This window comes from Notamacropus eugenii, chromosome 6, assembly GCF_028372415.1.
Source record: "Notamacropus eugenii isolate mMacEug1 chromosome 6, mMacEug1.pri_v2, whole genome shotgun sequence".
NCBI classification, from domain to species: Eukaryota; Metazoa; Chordata; class Mammalia; order Diprotodontia; family Macropodidae; genus Notamacropus; species Notamacropus eugenii.
In genome coordinates this window covers 79,229,938-79,246,553 of record NC_092877.1, presented here as the reverse complement: position 1 = coordinate 79,246,553, position 16,616 = coordinate 79,229,938, and the positions used below count along the sequence as shown (strand labels likewise).

Sequence of the window (16,616 nt, the reverse complement as noted above, 5' to 3'; positions counted from 1 at the left end):
GTACAGGAATATTTCTCAAATGTACTTTATCAGCTGAAACTAGTCTCATTCATGTGTATCTCAGCTGAGGTAATAGATATAGGCAAACAGATGTATAGGAGTGTAATAGATATACTACATTTATTTTTTCTTTTAAAGTCTGGAAAAAAGGCAAAGAGAAAATGGTTGAGAAATTCCAAATTTCCTGTACACTTACAGGGAAATTTAAGATTTTATAGACAGCTATTCATTCATTATATTCCTAATTTTATTAAATGTAACCTACAAAATTGAGCCACTAGGCAGTAGGAGGTGTGTTCATGTGCAAGTGTACTTATCTGAACATATTTAAAATCAAAGTGTTTTAGCCTCTGTATCATGAACCTCTTTAGAAAGTGATACTATAGTGTCTTTCTTAAAATAATGTAGTTTTTTAAAAAATTCATGATTGAAGAAAATGCTAAATCTCGGTTGTTGTTCAGTCATTTTTCATTTGTGTCCAACTCTTCATAACTCCATTTGGGGTCTTCTTGGCACAGATATTGGAGTGGTTTTTCATTTCCTTCACCAGCTCATTTTATAGATGAGGAAACTGAGGCAAACAAGGTTAAATGACTGGCCCAGAGTCACACAGCTAGTTAAGTGTTTGAACTTAGGAAAATGAGTTTACCTGATTCTAGGTCCAGTACTTTATCCACTGCACCACCTAGCTGTTCAATTAGAGGTTATTGAAAATAAAGAAGGTCCCCTTGAAATCTATCCAAGGATGGTGGTTTGTGGATCCCTAGGTTAAGAACCCCTGGTTTGTCTGGTAAAAACAAAAAACACCTTTTCAAATAAAATCTACTGTAAAATATCACATTATATTTAATTATATAATCTTGATATAACACTACTGTAAGTCCCAAAGACAGAAAATGGGTAACTGGGTAACCTTTCTCTATGTTGACTTAATTAAAATATCTGTACCACACTGAAAATAATTAATGACCACTTTTATATCTCTTCCTTAAATTATTTTTAAAGTTAAGAGAATTAATGTCTAAATACTATAATTTAGATGTTAGTAGACATGAAAAGTCTCAATACTCAACCAATGTCCAAATTACAGTGACAAATTTAGCATGTCTAATATAAAAAGATTTTCTAAGGTAATTTTATAGCTCCAAATCCTAGGAACTAAAAAGTCTACCTGAGAACTCAATATTTTGCCTCTTAGAAATCAGCAACTCCCTTCAAAGTTAAGTATGGAGACTAGTTCTTAAAAGAGACTTTTTCTGATCTTCCAGGCTCCAGTACCCCAAAATGACTATATATATTTTACATTTATTTGTGAATGTTTTCCAATAGAAGGTAAACTCCAAGAGGACAGGGGATGTTTTCTTCTGGTGCATTAGTGGGACCCCAGAAAAAAACAGAAAAGGCTGCAGAGACTAGAAGACAGAAGTTGAAAAGTTAATCAAAACTCAACAAAGGGTTAAATAGCTCAACTGCAAATAAAGAGACCAGAAAGACAAAGGACTTGCCCAGAGAGTAAAAGCCACCTCAGTCTATAGCCACACAACATTCACTCACATAAAATTCCCAAAGGAGCATGGGAGATGAAATTCAACTGAACTGAAATTTACAACTAGGAAGGAGGAAGATCACCCAGCCCACTCCAGCTCTAGCTCCAACAAAACCCGTGGAGTTCTCACCAGAGCAAATAATGATCAAGATATCCAAAGAAAAGTTATAGGAAGTACCTTCTTCACATCAGAACTGAAAAAGGAATCCAACCAGAAACCGGAGGACAACTGGAAAGGACACAACCAGCAAAGCAGGCACCAGATTAGTTAGGTACCCTTCCAGCTTGCTCAGATAAGGGTTAAGGACATGTGTAGCCTGCAAGGCTCTGTGTCCAGGTGCATCAAGAATGGAGAGCTCCTCAGTAAAAGTCCCAATGTGGACACTCTGGAAGGGGTAGACAGCAACAGTTACACCAGTCACAGTCAAGCCATCAGACCTGGACAATCCAATCCCAGAGTCAGTGAATCATCTTCCAAGGTGCCAGGGCTTTAAATCTCAAAAATCTCGAAGAGGTAAGGTAACCTAGGGAGGCAGAAATCTGCACAGGAAACCAGGGCAAGACCAAAGCACAGCAGGAAGAGAAGCCTTACACAAAGCTCTAATTCATGAACTAAAGGTAGAGATGAGTAAATCAAAGGAAACAATGATCAATGTAAAAAATTACTGCAAAGCTAAAGAATCCTCCAAAAGGAGTAACTGTAATGGCTGCAAGTAGCAGCTCAAAGGAAAAAAAAATGTACTTTTCACCAAGAATGCTCTGAATACCTGATTAAATGAAGCAAGGGATTTTTAAAAAATGAAGTAACAGCTCCTGAAGAAAGAACTGGAAGGAGAATAAAAAGTAATGTGGAAAAGTTGCGAATCTCAGTCAAGAACTGAACTTCCTGAAAGTAGAATAGACCAAAAAGAAATCAATGACTCCATGAGGCAGGAAAAAATACTAGAACAAAATCAAATGATTTTAAAAATATAAGAAAAGATCATAGAAAAAGATATAAGATATGTAATGATATAAGAAATATATTTTATATTAAAAAACTGACTTAGAAAACAGGTTAAGGAAAGATGATCATCACAGTCCCTGAAAATCATCACTTTAAAAAAAGGCTTAAATATGGTATCTCAAGAAATTCTAAGCGAAAACTGCCTAGATTTATTAGAACAAAAGGGCAAGACAGAATAGAATAAGCATTTATGCAACATCTACTATGTGCAAGGCATTGCACCAAGGAGTTTACAGTATCTTATTTGATCCTCACAACAATCCTGTGAACTAGATGCTGCTATCCTCCCCATTTTAGAGCTGAAGAAATTTAGGAAAACTTAGATGAAGTGACTTGCCCCCAGGGTCACATAGCTAGTACCTGAGGTTACATCTGGACTCAAATCTTCCTAACTCCAGACCAGATGCTCAATTCACTGGTCCACCTAGCAATCAAATTCTGAAAGAAAACCACAAAAGAAGGGTTCCAGGAAAATCAAAACCAAACTCTTCAACTACCATATCAAAGGGAAAAATATTGCAAGCATCAAAAAGCAAAGGGTTCAAGCATCAAGGAACAGTCAGGATTCACATTAGAGCAAGCAGATTCTACTAAAAATGAGTATTGTCTTTTAGAATACAATATTCCAAAAAGGCAAACTTATATACAGACTTATAAGCAAAAATATTTTGCAGCATCATGTAAGTATAATTGGAGAGGGGGAAAATGGGCCTTTAGTGGGTAAAAAGCGTAAACACCTAAGAAATAAGTTTAGTGGGAAGAACAGGTATCTTGGGTTCTAGACTTGAGATCTGCCAGTGATTAGCTGTATCGTGTTTACCTCAAGCACATCTTTTAACTGCTCTGAAACAATTTCCTGGTCTATAAAATGAGAGGGTTAGATGAGAAGATTTCCAAATCTGTGATTAAAACCAAACTGTCACAAAATTCAGCTTACATTTGAATGGCTAGGACTACCCTCAAGGTTTGTCAGACATATGAAAACTGAAGAAGAATAAGTTTTGGAAAATTTTGTTGGATAGGTATAATGAATGGTGTGCTGGCTTCAGGAAAAATGTGACCTGAGTATGATTTAAAAAGAGAATTAAAGAAATGGATGACGTTAGAATAATCCCTTCCAATTTTTTAAGAATCTTTGACTCTAAGAAAAGACAAGATATGGGTGACAAAATAATTTAGACACATACTCTCAATGAGTACTTACATTCTTGTTCTTAACTACCTGGAAATACTGAACTATGACTTAAAGTTACTTCCACTGTTAAAAATGAGAAACTCCACAAGTTCTTAGAATGTCACCTGCTACAGATTATTTTTTTAAAAACTAAGGTCAACAGGAAGAGATCTGAATAGTGATAGGTATTAGAAAAAAGTGTGACTCTTATTTATACATTAATACTGTAATTCTCAATCCAAACACATACTAAAAAAATAATTACCAAGTACCAACTGCTTAAGAGGCTAAATATAGAATCAGTAGTTTTGAACTAGTAATTAAAACTAGCAACAAAAAAAGACACTTTCTCCATATCACTTTTGAAAAAGGAAAGGCTCAGCTTTCTTTTTTTAAGGGAGCTCCACTTGGTGGAGCTCTATTCTTTTAAACGTTTCCCAACTTTTAGTTTCATTACTGTAAAACAAGTTACTATGGGGCCAAAAACTGACAATGAAGCACTTAACGTAATAATGACTCTAGGACTCAAAACGAGGAGCCACAAATTTCAGCTTTATTATGGGGTCTCATAGTAGAGGTAAACACAACTATGAAAAACAGATTAGGTTACTCCATCCAAATTCAGTAAGGCAAACTTTAACAGTGTCTTCTATCTGTAAGCACTGTCTACCTAAGTGTACTGCAGTGGGAATTCTTAGCTATGGGTCTGGACTCTGGACCCTTCTGAGCCTCAGTTTCTTCTTCTGTAAAATAAGGCATGGTTTAACCTCAAACAGCTGAGGACAGGGGTCTGAGGCCAGGAAGAGAAGATACAAGATGACAAAAGAAAATAACTAAATTCAGACAAATGCCTAGGATCCCAGAATCTCAGAAACAGAAAAAAACTTAGAAGTCATCTGGTTCAACCTATCCGCAAGCAGAAATCCCTTCTATGGCATCCCCAGAAGGTCGCAGTCCAGCCTACAACTGAGAGGGAAACTTATTTTATTTCTGTATTACTCTGATAAAACATTTTTTTCCTAATATACATCCCAAGTCTTAACTTAAAATGTTAAACCTAAACATGGATATTAATAGATTTCTAGACAAATTAGTCTCTAAAAGGCAGTTAAATAAATGTGATTTCTTCTTTTTAATTACCTTTCTAGAAACAAAACAAAACAAAAACTGTGTGTGTGCACATACATATAAAGATAGATTTCTTCACTGGCAATGACTGTATTTGTGGGCAAACTCCTAAACGTTCAAGTGATAGTTTTGGGATCGTTCTCCCCTTTCCCCCAGTTAACCTAATAATGGACATCAAGAAGAGAAAGTAGGGATATTAATGAAATTTTCTGCATGGGGCATAAAGGTGGTATTATGCAAGGCTGAATTAAAAAACTAACATTCTGATAAAAAATATTTCATTAAGCTGATAAATTTGCATTTTTATGTTAGAGTAAACAAAATGATTTTGACGTATTTCTAGTAACATTGAAATTTAAGTATAGCAAAAAGATTCTGACATTCTGAATGGGAAAAAAATTCTCAATTTGACTATTCAGGAGCTGAGGATATGTCATCTGTAGATTATTCAGCCATCTCATTTGATATTTCCCATTCTACCTCTGGCCAAGTCAGTATTTCACTAGAACCAAAGAGAAGCAGAAATGAAACTGAAATCAGTCCAACTTCTTACACTTTGGCAAAGGAAAAAGATGAAATTCTTAGTAAAAATCTAGTATTTAAATGATCAGATTTTAAAATATGCATACTATGCTGATCATTAATTTGCTGGCAGAGCTAAATAATATGTAATTTGCTAGAACATTTATAAAGTACTTAACCAAGAGATTAATTAAGGAGAATTGCTGCATTTTGTGTTAGTCTTTCCCATATACTGAAAAAATATGGAAGTGATGCTACTTAAAAAATGTTAAAAGAAAAAAGCTAAAAGGCTAATAAACAAGGATGACTTGTAACTTTATCTTCCTCCATGAATAAAACTAACATCACCTATAAGTACACGGATAAGGCTTAAAAGAACAGCTGTATATTTATTCAATATGACACCTGAAAAAAACTCATTCAACTTGAGTATTCATTTGTATCTGATTACACTTTACCTTTACCACTCTTTATATACTTTTCCTTTATTTTTCCCATGTTCAAATGCTGATTGGTTTAAGATTAAAATTTAAGGCATACATTCTGATCTATTTTTTAGTAAAGATACTTCTGGTAAAAATCACATTATAATGAGTTAAAAGCCATTCACAATAATTTGTGGAAATGAAATTTTGTTAAAATGAGGGCAATGTTAGAAATCTCATTCTCAGTCTTCAGGTCTACAGATGAGACTTAAAAGTGTTGCCTGAGCACTCACAGAGCACTGTCCACCCTAGATCCCTTGGGGTACTGTTGTGCTGTGACAGATAGTTTGGAATTTAAGTGACTGGGATTTTTTGAGGTGAGATGGGTTCAGACTTGAAGGGCAATTGCTATTTGATGGAAGAGCCAAAGCTTAGTATTCTTAACTACAATTCAAATATTACTCAATCAAGTACATTCATTATACATAGCATTTGTTTCCTGGAAAGAGACCAGGTCAAAGCAGGCTCACTTGTATACAATTTTCACTAACTAGAACAAAACCAAGCATTATTTCTATAGCTATCCTAAGGCATATGGAAGTTGCTTTTTGCAATGAAAGTAATTGTAGTGTGTGTGCATGTGTGTGTGTAATTATTCACTTCAACATAACAGATAGTAAGATCAAACATATTTGAGTATTTATATCCATCAGTATAACTTTGAAGCTGCTGGGATCAGTAGTGGTTACAGATAAAGGCTGAGTGACAAACATGCATATTCACCCTAATCACCCTAATCACATATATTTTGAGATGGCTGGTCACAGTTAGACAGCCTGTGTGATACAGTAACATATATTCTCTGCATATCACTAAGTGGTTTATATAGGGATCAAAAGTATAGCTTTAATTTTAAGCTCTTACCTAAATGAAATAAACTTTCTCTCTTGAGCTTCAATTTTAACCAACCACTTTATAAAGAACCAAAAAGGATACTAAATATTGAGGAAAGCTTATGACTTTAAAATTGAGCTTTTACCTAAAAATAAAAGAATGAACAACTCTTAAGTTTAAAAATTCGGTAAAAATATTCCAACCCAATTAAGGGTCAATTCTATTCTTATAAAAATTAAGAAAAAGTTAATTTCTCCTTTTATAATAATTTTTTGCATGGAAATTACTTGTTTTCTATTTCTCAGATCACTTTCCCTTCTAAATACACATATACATATATACATAAACTGTGAAAAATTAAAAACCTGCAGGGAAGAATACAAATAATTATGATTAAATACATAAAATAGGCCAAAATCATTTTTACAAAGTTAAAAAAATTAAATTTATAAATAGTTAAGTATTATTAAAAGTGCTGCTTAAATGAATTTATTCATGTGATTTGTCTTATATTAACTCTTTAAAAACTAAAATATTTAAATTATTCTTAATTTTTCAGGGGAAATTTTACATATAATCACCATGAATATGAATAAGTTACTTTAAAAGGATGTAGAAAAACAAAATAAGTAATGCTTTAGTTATCTTTAAGATTATATCCATAAAAAGATATAGCAAACATAATTGTATATATAGGGAAGCACACTAGATTATCAAAATTGGAGATGATGTGACATGGTGTTGGCTAAATACTGCAATGAGTAGCAAATGTGCAGTAATCTAACTAATATGGCTGATGTGCATGATAAGAATATAGTATTACTTAGATAAAACTGGACAATATAATCTTAGATATCTACACTTACAACATATCATTATCCAGTATAACAATAAGAATAAATTAAACATGTTTCAACATCCTTGCACAAGACAGCATTGCTGAATAGTCTAACACTGTTGGTGGTAACAATAATAAAAATAATAATAAAAATACTGACAATAGCTAGTATTTACATAGCATGGATGTTTACTCTTCTCCAAGTTGTACTCCTAACTCCTTGGACTTTCGCTATCACACTACAGAGACCTGAAAGCTCACTCCACTCTTGGATTTCTTAGAAAGAAGTAACTTCTGCCTCTACGGCCTCTCCTTGATTGTTTAGTTCTTTCCAGAACCTCCATTTAGCTAGTTCTTTCTTTATTTCCCTCCAGGATGCACTATCTGGACTTTCTCTACCAAGCCACCAGGTGAGGTACTTAAATTTTTGCTTCTAAACTCTGCTCCACTTTTCAACTTCCTTTTGTTTGTAGTCTTTCTCTCCAATAGAATGTAAGTTCCTTGGGGGCAGGGACTATCTTTGTTTTCTGCTTATATTTATATTAGTAGCTCTTAATACTGTGAGTGGCACATAGTGAGTACTCAATAAATGCTTGTTGACCTGATTTGACATGGAAGTTTGCAAAACACTTTATATATGTGATCTCACAAGAACTCTATAAGGTATATTTTACAGATGAAGAAATTGAGACTGACAGTGATTAAGTGACTTGCTCAGGGTTACACAACTAGAAAGGATTTGAGGCAGCACTTGAATTCAGATTTTCCTAACTTTAAGTCCACTACACTATGTAATATATGCACACTTCAACTTCACCAGCATGCATGTAATTCCAAGGTGAAAACACTAGGCCCTACACTAGTAAAAACTCTTGCACAAACTGATTTATACAGCAAAACAGGTAGCACAAAGACAGAAATGTTCAAGAATGTACATATGGAAGCATGGAGGGCAATGTTCTCACATTATGAAATCTGGAGAAATAATGTAGTACATTCTTAAAAGAGGACTGCAACTTGCAATTTCTGAAGTACAGTAAAATTATGAACTACATTATCTAGAAAAATCATTCATTCCCTGATAAGCAAAATTAAGTACTAATTTTTTGTTTGTTTCCACAGAACTGCATTTTAGCTACTTTGAATGAAAACTATTTTTAAAAGTATCAGTTTCCTTATTTTTGCTATTATATTGCACAATTTAATTAGTTATTCTTCAATTATAAGAGACATAGTTTATTTCTAGTTTTCTGAAATTAGAAATCTGTGTTCGTCCCTCCTTGCTGAAGAAGACCATGCTATCAGAGAAATGATGACATGACTTGCATTTGACTTTGTTTTGAGTGAGGGAGGGCTGTGCAAGGTCACCAACCTCACTTTCCCCTCCTGAGCCATCTGGATCCAGTGACTAGATATTCATCAGAATGACTGGAGAAGGGCCAGGATGCACTGGGAGACCCTGACCTGTGAGGTCAAGTGAGATAATGCCCATTCAGTGACTAGGCCTCTTTAAGAAGTAAACAGGGAATGGCCCTTTAAAGAGCAAAAGGAAAAAAAATTAAGTAAATGGAATTAGGAGGGAAAAAGCAACAGTTACTATTGATAATCATTCTGAAGCCAGGAGTGTCCCAAAAAGAGCCCTCAAATGGAGTTTGGGCAGGGACCTATTGTTGTACAGTGTATAGGCTTTAGAGTGCAGTGGATTTTGGCAAAGGGATTTTTGTGTTAGTCCTTCGTTGCCAAAGAAGACTGTGCCATCAGAGAAATAAAGACATGACTTGCACTTGACTTTGCTTTGAGTGAGGGAGGGCTGTGCAGGTCACCAGCCTCTCTTCTCCTCCAGAGCCATCTGAATCCAGTGACCAGATATTCATCAGGATGACTGGAGATGACCCAGGATGCAGTGGGAGGCCTTGGGCCCTTTAGGCCAAGGTCTTTGCAGGTACACACTTAAGGTGAGGCAATGCCCATTCATTGAATAGGCCTGTTTAAGAAGTAGCCAGGGCATGGCCCCTTTAATGAAGTCAAGAAAAAGAAAGACATCACTATTGGTAATCACTCTAAAGCTAGGGGGCCCATTGGAGTCCCAGTTTCAGAGTGCAGTAGGTTTAAGGTTTTAGGACAGGACAGAACAGGAAAGGAAAGGAGCCAGTAAAACCCAAGTCAACTGGGCATCTTTTGGCCATCCATCTAAATTTATATTCCTTTGAAGAGAAGGAAGGGGAAGGGGAGGCAGACAGAAGAGGAAGAGTTGAGTTACCCAGATAGCTGGGTCCCCATTCAGCCAGCTGCATCTACTCACAGAATTGTGTTCGTCCTTCATTGCCAAAGAACACCATGCCATCAGGGAAATGATGACATGAGGAAGGAAGGACAGAAGGAAGGAAGGAAAGAATCTGGCTCCATAAACCTCAAGTTAACTGGGTGTCCTCTGGACATCCAAATTTATCTTCCCTTGGAGATGAGAAGAGTGGGGCACAGAAGGGAGAGGATGAGCTGAGTTACCCAACAGGAAAGCTCGATCTACTCACAGGTCTGTGCTCATCCTTCATTTTTGAAGAAGACCATGACATCAGAGAAATGATGACAAGTCTTGCACTTGACTAAAGCATTTACAGTCTAGTAGTGGAAGAGGAATACAAGCACACAGATAATTGTGATGCCAAGAAGAGCAAGAGAAATGCAAATACGTGGTCTAGGTGAAATGGCATAATAAAAGAGAGAGTCAAAGTTTGTTTCTAGTTTTCTGAAATCTATTATGAATGTTTTGTTTAAACAGATTGGTCTTTTCTTCCCGTCAATAATATTTTTAAAAATCCTAAAAAAGGGATTGACAGGTGAAAAAGTGTGAGTAGTGGTTTCAGCTTTTCTTATATCTGAAATGATCAAACCAACAGCTTCCATCAGCAGGGAACTTTTTTTTAACCACATTCCCAATATCTAGTTTTTATCATCTCATGACCTTTGCCACTTTGATATAAGCTATTAGAGCTGATATAAAAACACTCATAATTCTTTCCGTCTGCATTTCTGTAACCATTAGTGATTCTGAACAGCAAAGAACTGAAAAAACAGCAAATAGATGAAATAGGGAGAGCAGCAAAGGTATCCAAAGGATAGGTACATGCAGCTCTCAAAAGAAAAAATCCAGTCTGTCAACAGTAACATGAAAAAAATGATCCAAATCACTAACAATTAGAGAAATACAAATTAAAGCAATTTTGAGATGCTCACCTATTACACTAGCAAAGTTCACAGAACAGAAATATGTCAACATAACGGTGATTTAAATGGGGAGATCTTTCCCATTCATTAATAGGCCCATGTGACGTGCGCTTAAGTCACTAGTCAGTCATATGGAGCCTATTGTGGGAGGAGTTTGCTGAAGGGGTGGAATAAGAAGGGTGGAACAGAACAGGCAGAGCTAGAGCAGAGCTGAGAGGAAATTGTTCATGGGAGCAGTCAGAGCTAGGAAGGATGCAGGCAGCTGGCTAGCGTGAGTGAAAGAGTTTGTCTGTCATTTGTTTAAGGGAGCTGCTTTGTGGGAAGCCCAGCACAGGGAAGGCTTGGGGATGGTGTTGTCCTCTGCACTGTTAATATGTATAGATTCTTGCTACTATGATGGATTTGGTTTTCTGGTGTCTGAATAAATGTTTTGATTCTGTCTTCCAAGTGGAGAGTCTGTTGTATTTCACAATTCAGAATTGTGCTGGGATATTCATGGCTGCTGTAGGTGCTGTGAATATCGCATTGGCACTACAGTCAACTGGAGGGCTGAAGGAAAATAGGCATACTTATACATTGCTGATGGAGTTGTGAACTGATCCAGCCATTCTGGGAAGTAATTCTGAACTATGCTCCAAAAGTCGTTAAATTGTGCATAGCTTTTGAATCAGTGATACCCCAGACCCTCAACGAGATCAACACTGCATACATTCAAAAATATTTATAGTAACTCGTTTTGTTATAACAACAACAACAAAAAGGAAACTAAGGGAGTACTCATCAATTGGGGAATGCCTAAACAAATTATGGTATATGAATGCAATGGAATTACAATACCATAAGACATTCTGCAAGGGATTCTTTCAGAGAATCCTGGAAGTTTTTTTTATAAGAACTGACAAAGAGAGAAGTAGGCAGAACCTGGAAAATAATTTCTACAATAACACCGTAAAGAAAACCAACTTCAAAAGACTTAAAAATTTCAATCAATGCAATGACTAAACACTTTTTATAATGAAACTAGATATCTAGCCCTGCAACAGAGAGGTAATAGATTCAATTCAAAGTGCAGAATGAAACAGACATATTTGGTCTTGGAAAAATCTATGAATTTGTTATGCTTAACTATGCTTACCTGTTAGAGAATTTTGTTTTTGTTTTCCAATGGGGGTAAGATTTGAAAACGAGGTAAGAAAGAAGCTAGTAATAGTGTTGTCAAAAACTAAAAAGAAGGGAATTGAAGTGTTTAAAGATACTCACAGAAAAGAACAGAAAGTTCAGAAGGAAACCCAGACAAGCAGGGCAGCTTTGAAAGTTAACAAAGAATTTATTTTCTATTTAAAAAAAAAATCTATACATAATAAAAACTTAAAAATTCCACATAAAAGCCCTCTTTTCTGTTCTACTTTACCATAGAAATGGTCTTTTGGAAGTGTTCAGAATAATTTTTCCATAATGAAGAGAAGAAAAGGTCTAGGTAATGAGAGGCTAAGGGAATGAGCAGAGCAGTGGTTAACAAAGAAAATGATAAAAGTGATGCAAAAATGGGAGGAATGATTCAAGGGAGAGATGAGGGAATAAGGAAAAACGATTTATAAGCAAATTATATGTTAAAAGTACAACAAAAAATCAGGACAAATATGAGATACTATTTGTCAAATAATCTGCTAATACTGAATAAAAATAGTAAAGGGAATGTTAAAAACAGCGAACTGCTGGGATGAAAGCAAATCCTTAAAGTCATGATTTAGTACCAATTACGATGATACCTTTTAACGAGGATCACTTAATGTTATTCCAATCTGCATTTATCCTAGGTGCTATCATCACATTTATGAACTTCTATGTGTATGCTACTACTACGCTCTGCGCTAGGATAGTTTGCAGAATGAGGACAAGGAATGTCCTCCTAAAGCAAGGTATATGATTATCCGGCCAATCGTTCTCTTCTATACCAATTCAAAATGCAAAGATCTTGAATATCTGTGTGTATTCATTTTAAAATGGTACCAATAAGCTTAAATGTTTTTGGTTTTTTTTCCCCAATGCCCTAATAATGATAAAAAACAAACACCGGTTTGGCTAACTTTAAAAATCAGCTTCACACATTTAAAAAATAAGTTCACAAAGTTAACTTAATGCTACAAAACAGCGTGCAAAGAACATCTCAACCACTGTGACAAAGTAGCTGATGCAACTGCATATACAAATGCATTATGAACTATTAACCAGCTTTATAAGCAAAGGGCTTGATTTATTTTAAATAAAATTAAGTTTGAAAAATATACTCATAACTTTTAACCACCTTTCTTTTTTGTTTTTTTTTGGGGGGGGAGGGTACATTTCAGCATCAAAAAACTCTTATCGAAAGTACTCAGCCTGTATACTAACATAGCACCCTGGAAATACTCAATATCCTGAAATACTTATACTTCAAAGAGACTCATAAGATAATAGGGTCTAGAATGTAAGATGCCTTAAAGATTACTAATCCAAGGCCCTCCCTTCGAAGATGAGGAAAATGGCACCCAGAAAAATGACATGAATTATCCACAGTACTAAGTAATAAATAGCAGAACCAGTATTTAAACCAAGATGTTCTTATTCCAAATTTGGTGATCTTTCCAGTAAAGCCCCTGATAACCATAATCAAAATTTGATGAAAATACATCTGTTCATGTTAAATTATTTGCTAGTCAAATTAAATAATGCTGCTCAAAGTGATATTTACATACCAGGTTCAGATTATAAATCAAAGCAGTCAATTGTCCACAAGTATTTAGATTTAAACCATGTGATTTAGACCAATCACCTATAAAGTGATTTACAAACCTTAAAGCATTATAAATTACTTGTTATTATTAAGCTCTCTGGGTCCCAATTTTCTCATCTGCATATATAAAAAAAAGAACTGGACTAAAAGAACTTTAAGGTCCTTCAAGCTCTAAATTCTATGACCCTATGAACCCTAAGATTAGCAAATAATTGTTAAATAATTCATGCTTTGCTATGTTTTCCCCACTTCAACTTCCCCCACAACTTAACTCAGGAAGGTAAGTAACTCAAGCTTACCTTCCTAATTATAGTTGGCTTAAGTTAAGAAACCAACAAGCATTTATCATCTTTTGTTACAGTTGTTTTACAATCATTTATCAAGTGTTTACTCAGTGCTAGCACCATACTAAGCACTCAGGATACATAGGAAAGCAAAAACACCAGTCCCAACCCTCAAGAAACTTACGTATAAAGGAAGTGATAATGTAAAAAAAAAACCAACCACCCCATATACATACATAAAAGATAAAACAGATGGAAAAGTATTAGAAATAATAGGGAAAGGCCTCCTACAAAAGGTGAGATTTGGGTTAATTTTAAGAAAGCCAGGAAAAGCAATAGGTAGTGGTGAGGAAGGGGAGTGTTACAGTCATAGGAGGTAGACAATGAAAAGGCAAGGAGTAGGGGAGGTGTATGTGACAGAAAGAATGTAAATGTCAAACAGATGACTTCACATTTGATACTGGAAGTAACAGGAAATCACAGGAGTACAATGAAAGGGGGGAAGGTTAAGAGAAAATGGGTGACATGGGCAGAGGCACAGAGAGCAACCACAAAGCTATGGCAGTAGTAGAGAGATGATTAAAGTCCATACTACCCTGGCAACTGTGTGAGTGGAGTTAAGGGGGCATTTAGGAAAGGTTGTGAAGATAGAAAGGATGAGATTCGGGAAGAGACTGGTATGTCTAGGGAGTGAAAGAATGGGGTTAAGGATGACACAGGTTAAGAGCGTGGGTGAATGGGAGTATAGTAACCTCGACACTAATAGGGAAATTTAAAAGTGGGGAGAGTTTGGGGAATAAGATAATATTGAATTTGAGATGTTTATGGAACACCCAACTTAACATGTCCAATAAGTGATATGAGATTGGAACTTGGGAGAGGAGTTGGGGCTGGATATATAAATCCTAGAGTTGTCTACAGAGATGATAATTGAACCCATGCAGGCTGATTAACAAAACTGAAATACAGGATATCTTAGGGCAATCTCCTCTAGTAAACTTAACAAAGATGTCATTTTAGTGGAAATGCCATAAGGTCTTGATATCATGTGATATCATTTCTTAAAAAAAAGGTAGACTTCATTTCTCAAACATATAGAAAACTGAGTCAAATTTACAGAAATAAGAGCCATTCCTCAACCGATAAATGGTCAAAAGATATGAAGAAGCAGTTTTCAGGCAAAGTAATCAAAACTATCTATAGTCATATGAAAAAAATGTTCTAAATCACTATTGAGGAGAGAAATGCAAATTAGAACAACTCTAAGCTGCTACCTCACACTTGTCATATAGGCTAATATGACAGAAAAAGAAAATGACAGATGGTGGAGGGGAGAAAATTAAAAACTAATATACTGTTGGTAAAGTTATATACTGATTCAACCATTCTGGAGAGCAATTTGGAACTATGCCCAAAGAGCTATGAAACCACATATACCCTTTGAACAAACAATGCCACTACTAGATCTGTGTTCCAAAAAAAATTTTTTTTTAAAAAAGGAAAAATATATACAACAATACTTATAGCAGCTTTTTTAGTGGTAGCAAAGAATTGGAAATTGAGGAGATGTCTGAACAAGCTGCTGTATACGATTGTGATGAAATACTATTGTGGTATAAGAAATGAAGAGCAGGATGCTCTCAGAAAAATATGAAAATGCATGAAATGATGCAAAGTGAAATGAGCAGAACCAGAAGAATATTGTATACAGTAACAGCAATATTATATGATGATAGACTATGAATAACTTAGTTATTCTCAGCAATACAATAATCTAAGACAATTCTGTGGAACTTGAAAGGTGCTGTCCATCTCCACAGAAAGAACCAGTAGAGCCTGAATGCAGATCAGAGATTCTTCTACTTTATTTCTTTATTTTTCTTGGGTTTTTTGTCAGTGTTTTCTTTCACAGAATGACTTACATGGAGCCTATGTCAAATTACTTGCCTTTTCAATGAGGGGGGAGGCAGGGACTTTGGAACACAAAATTTGAAGAAAAAAGAATGTTATAATTGTTTTTACATGTAATTGGGAAAAGATAAAATACTAAATTTTTTTCTTCAAAAAATGCAGCCCCAAACATCAAGGTATATAGTTAAAGAAATATACCACCTATCCAGAGATTAGACTTCTGGCAGAATCAAGCTTCTAGAATATGATTCTCTTTGGAAGAGAAAAAGTTAGCCAAGTGGTAAATAACTGTTGAGCTTCACAGAAGTGGGAGAATCTGCCTGTCCCACTCCAGAGGTCATCAAAGATAATCTGCTACTAAGGTATCAGATCATAGTATCAAAACACATTAACAACCATGAAAAGGGGGAAAGAATACCCAATGGATCTGAAGTCAGAGGACTTAGGTAGAAATCCTGGCTCTGTCACTTACTATTACTGTAACCTTGGACAAATGACTTTATCTCTCTAGTTCTCTGTTTCCTCATCTTTAAAATGAGAGGTCGGATTTGGTAACATCTAAAGATTGATCCTTTGTGCCGCCTATGAAGGCTGAAAAGCAGAATGTTTTAATCAGTTTTCTAGTTATTGAGTACAAGTTCCTGAGTGACTGTGTTACATTCATAAGTTAAGAGTCAATGCTAAAATGAAGTTAGGTGGTGCACTGGATAGAGAACCAGCCCTGAAGCCAGGAGGACCAGAGTTCAAATCTGCCTCAGACAATTACTAGCTATGTGACTCTGGGCAAGTCACTTAACCCCAACTGCCTCCAAAAAAATAAAAATAAGAGTCAAATATCATAACAAGTCATCCAAAAACTTATGTGACTTTGGACCTATCTCTTAATCTCT

At 35.4% G+C, this 16,616-nt stretch overlaps 1 protein-coding gene across 6 annotated transcripts in view; it reads right to left on the bottom strand.

Moving 5' to 3' along the window:
- The window catches only part of RBPJ (recombination signal binding protein for immunoglobulin kappa J region), a 110,342-nt gene that overhangs the window by 70,690 nt on the left and 23,036 nt on the right, over nt 1–16,616 (bottom strand). The window contains exon 1 of one of the 6 annotated variants that reach the window (XM_072620409.1): nt 650–2,508. The exons of the other annotated variants lie outside the window; for them this stretch is intronic. The gene's annotated coding sequence lies outside the window, so the exon portion shown is untranslated. Of the gene's footprint in view, nt 1–649; nt 2,509–16,616 lie in introns of those variants that run through there. 6 annotated transcript variants of the gene reach the window in all.